The sequence below is a fragment of the Propithecus coquereli genome, unplaced genomic scaffold, assembly GCF_000956105.1.
Source record: "Propithecus coquereli isolate 6110/MARCELLA unplaced genomic scaffold, Pcoq_1.0 Scaffold288, whole genome shotgun sequence".
Lineage (NCBI taxonomy): Eukaryota > Metazoa > Chordata > Mammalia > Primates > Indriidae > Propithecus > Propithecus coquereli.
Window position 1 is genome coordinate 152,515 of NW_012148485.1, and position 4,950 is coordinate 157,464.

Genomic DNA, 4,950 nt, shown 5'->3' on the forward strand with positions numbered 1-4,950 from the left:
CCAAGGAAATGAATCCTGCCAACAGGTGAGCTTGGAAGAGGACCACGAACCTCAGAGGAGATCACAGCCCAGGCTGACCCCTGATTTCAGCCTGGCAAAACCCTCAGCAGAGCACCTCGCTACTGCATACTCAGCACCCTCACACACGGAAACTGCGGATGTCATTCTAGGCTGCTGTGTTTGTGACGATCTGTTACACAGCAACGGAAAACTGCCATAGGATACTGGATATCTGGGAACAAGACCGGGAGCTATTTCCTTATTTCACCACTAGCTGGAAATTTTAGTCTTTTCTAGTTCATAATTCCCTGGACAGCTGTCTCTGTCTCCCCATTGTTTCTTCTGCATCCAATTTGGATTCATTTATTCTCCGGCAACCCTGGCCTGAGAGAAAAGCAGCCAACCCACTGTGGGCGTGAGAGAAGAGTAAGGTGTCCACATGTGATCCCTGAGGGGACACTGCAGAGACATGAGGGTCCACTTAAGGCGTGACCATTTATTTCAAAGGTGTGTAGCACCAAGGAGGAGAAAGTCTGGGACAGTGTCAAAGACGGTAAAAATTACAGACCTAAAATTGATGGATCTCTTCTCCACTTTGTGCACCTAACAGACCGGGCGTGTGGTTCGTGGCTTAGCTGCTGCACACAGGCACCAAACAGAATTCAAATTGCACAGCTTTGGGTACAAGGACTAGAACAAGCAGTAAGAAACATCCACGTCTCAGGCTCTCTCTCAGATCTAGTCCAGCTGCTAGTCTCTTTTCACGACCAGGAGATCTGGGATCGGTTTCCCCAGTCTGGATGGGCGCACACCTGAATCACATTCGCTTAGGCCCCAGTGCAGAGCCCCGGCCCCACCGGAGACCCTGCGGCTGAATCAGAGTCTCTACGGCACGAGGCCCAGGGGACGTGCGCTTTTTAATACCTTGAACCTTCTACACACGAAATTTGCAAACCAACAGTCTACCTTAGCCAGTACCACCCTTTGCAAACGAAGAACGTGACGCTAAGCAACGTGCTCACAGGGCCACGCTTAGTCAGTAACAGAGCTCGGGTTACGCTCCAGGATGCAAACCCCTGACACTGATCGGGAAGCTGGAAACGAATCAGTGTCGTTTCATTTTTCACACTGACGTGCGCCTCCTTTAATATAGATAATTAAGCATGGAAGATAAAGTAACTGTGTAGCGACAGCGGTATGTAAAAACATTAGGAAAAAATTTCCATTTCATGAAGGTCTGTGACTGGCTTGCTCTGGCTGCATGCGCGGTCTCTGCTCCCCGGAGACAACGAGGCCACGTGATGACGTGTTTGCCACGGCCCCGCAATTCTTCTACAGCAGCAGTTACAGTCTTGTCTGGGGCTACGTGGGAAAATACATTTTCGTTAAGTTTCTGTTAATAAATTTCCGTTCTAGTTTATGGTATTCTGTTATGGCAGCTCTAGCAAACTGATGCACCTACCTACAGTAGCAGTCCTCCCTCAACATAAAGTCTCTTGCATGATAACCAAAGCTGTTAAATAATTCTGTGTTTGAAATTGCATTCCAGCCACCCTTGTCTTCTCCTCAGACAAGGGTGATCAGTTTTCTGATTATTGCAACAAATTTTTTTCCACATTAGAGAAAAGCCATTAAAAAACACCCCATATTTTCCCTGCAAGTGTTCAAATTTAGGTATTTCTTTGGTCATGAAGTAACAAAGAGTCAACAAAAATAAATCTTAATTTTTAACAGCGAACCTAAATACACACAGGAGATCAATCCAATAGAGAGAAAAAAACAAAACCAGCCTCCCCTCGCTCTACATGAGCTTCACTAGCACAGACTGGAGCAGAACGGTACGGCCAGGTGTCCTTCCCACCTGTACTCCCACCAGGACACAGGCCGCGAGGGAGTCTGGTCCCCAGAGATGCAATATCAGAATTCCACAAGTCCTTCTACTTGCTCAAATGTAGCAAGCATAAAAGTAGCAAACCATACCGTCTTGAGACCAAGAAGTGACAAGCTCCTCCACATACTCAGGCTTTCTGCAGCCATTTTGTCCTCTCTGGGGACCAGGACTTCCCTCTGTCACTCCGTTCTAGCCTGACCCACTACGCAGGGTGAGGGAGAATAAGGATGGAGGCCAGCATGGGAGACATTACCTGATTCAGGGTCACAAAATACTGACAGCAGCTGACATTTACTGGGCACTTACCACGAGCCAGACCCTGTTCTAAGCACTTTATGTCTATGACTTACTCAGTTCTCAAAATTTCCCATTTCACAGACCAGAAATCAGATATTTTCCTATCACACGACAGTTGTTATATGTGTATTATTTACCCTCATCGCTACTTTGAAGTTATAATAGCTATTAGACGCCTACTGAATCTTATCATTCAACGTGTTAATAAAGAACAGCTATACCACTATATCACATGTACGTTTAGTATTTTGACAACTCTATTTCAATATAATCGGCCTCCTTTGTAATCCTATGTATTTTATTTTACAGATTTAAAAACTAGAAGGTATTCCCAAGCTCCATCAGACAGCCATGGGAGGTCCGTGGCAAACTAAAGGTCGAGAACTCTGCTAGCTGATTTTTCACACCAGTCATAGTTATTTTCTCAAAACACAAATCCGATGTTGTCCTCACATGTCTTCCTAGCGTCTTGCTCCTAAATACACAGTGCTCCACAACCTGGCCCCCGCCCACCTCTCCAGCCTCACCTGGCACCACGTGGACCACTGTTCCCCAGCTGTATTGGCACCAGCGGCCTTCCAGGAACCCAAGGTCGCCAGTCCCCGTCACACCAGGGCCTTGGCTCGTGCCCCCCTCTGCCTGGAATATGCTTCCCACGCCACCCCTGCCCCACCTGGGACACAGGTGACCCTTTTCCATCCTTCAGGCCTCCTGCAAACGTCACCTCCTCAGGAAGGCTCTCCCGGAAAAACTAGCCGAGATCCCTTCCCTGGGCTCTACACTCTCAGAGCTACCAGAATGTTCTCCTCACAGCACTTTTCACAATTGGCAATCAACCTCCCCTGCTGATCCGTCAGCTCCACACGGCAGGGACCACAACTGGTTTGGAATTTGGTCTATTGCTGGCACATGCCAAGAAATCAGTTAATAGTTGTCCAAAAGAAAGAACCAAAGAAAAAAACAATCTAAATATCCCTCAATGGAACTAATCAAATAAATTATGATATTCCACACCCAAAGAGCCATGAAAATGGTATAATAAATTTGCTGACATGCAAATTTATCAATATATCTAATACTTAATGTAATAATAAGTGCATGTTATCAAATAGTATGTTCAGCAATTTCACTTTTTTTTTAATGAGACAGGGTCTCACTCTGTCACCCTGACTGGAGAGCTATGGTGTCAGCCTACCTTACTGCAGCCTCGGAGTCCTGACTTCAAGTGATCTTCCCACCTCGGCCTCCCAACGTGCTAGGATTACAAATGTGAGCCACCAAGCCCAGCCAATTTCCCTTTTATTAAGAAGAAAAAATTAGATACACAAATATCCATTGTTTATATATATAAAGATAGTTCCAAAGAACTAAATCTAAAAGGATATGTATAAAATACATAGTAGTTCTTATCTCTGGGTAGTACATTTACAGATGATTTTAAATCATATGTTTATGTTCATCTATGTTGTCTAACCTTGTCATCAACAAATATGACTTTTTACATGCAATTAATAAATTACTAAAATTTCAAACTACCAACTTATTTAAAAAAAATACTTAAACAACCCACAGGTGCTAAGCTATGTTTAAGTGAGTTAAGTAACGTTCATTTCAGCAGGATTATTCTCAGGAGAAAAGCAGAACTTTTCAGGAGGCTACACAAAGGATTGTACAACCTAAGTGTGTGCCGCAGTGCACGGGCCCACTGGCTATGACCAAGGAACATCTTTGCAGATATAATTGATTTCATCATCTGGTAAAATCCACTTTGGTTATATTGAATTTCATGTTCAATATATTGACTAATCCACAGTCTATAATAAGGGGTAAGACAAAACTCGGGGCCATTTTAGTCATTATTAAAGGCAGATTTCTTACCAGATATACTGAAATGAAAATAATGTTTTTTTCCTTCTGTTGCAGTTTCACCACCCTAAATCTCAAAGTATTAAAACAACAGAAAGATAACGTCACAAAATTAATTAATTTGAGTTAGAGCAAAGCTGAGTAAAAAGATGAATTCCAGAAATTTCTAGAAAGTTGAGCAAAGCATTTCTGGATATAAATTGTATGAGAAAAACACCACTGATGATAATTATGAACCTCCAGATCCAGTTTATATTTTGTTACAGTGAAACATCACTTAGAACTAAAGCATTTGGCTGGAATGAACCTGCTGAGTCATAGTATCTTGAGTACAAACTTTTCCAGCTCGAGTTATTTCACAGGTTGCCCCAGAGAAGAGACTAATGACACACGAAGGAGAAAACAGAGGTTCTGTAATGGGTTCTAGCTCTGTCTGAAAACTTTCAAGCTCTAGGAATCACAATTTTCAAACTTCAACACTTGGACCACAGGAAAGCCAAGAACTTTCAAGCTACTCCATGAACTCAAAATAGCTCATTTCCTCTATTTAGGACCCTCTGCCAGCCTGACAAAACAGTAAGGTTTTAAAAAAAAGTTCTGACATAATCCAGAAGCAGGATATAACCAACGAAATACTGTTCCTAATAAGAGACTACTTACAACCTCTCGCTGTAACCGCGCAATCCGCTCTCCGCTGATCTGCTACCAGCATCCTCTGGGTTTTTGAGCTACATTTCTCAGCAGTTTCCTATCAGTCTTCACGTGCCTCCAAATCAGCCTCCCACTTAAATCAAGGCAAACAGCTTCACGTGTAAACAAGAATCTAGTTAATCAGCCCCAGTAGAATCAGATTTTGTGTGGGAGAATAAAACGACCCATCCCATATATTTTTGCCT

The 4,950-nt window shown here is 43.4% G+C and overlaps 1 protein-coding gene across 2 annotated transcripts in view; it reads right to left on the minus strand.

Moving 5' to 3' along the window:
• APBB2 (amyloid beta (A4) precursor protein-binding, family B, member 2) overlaps positions 1-4,950 on the minus strand; it is a 121,018-nt gene that overhangs the window by 90,881 nt on the left and 25,187 nt on the right. The window lies entirely within an intron of this gene.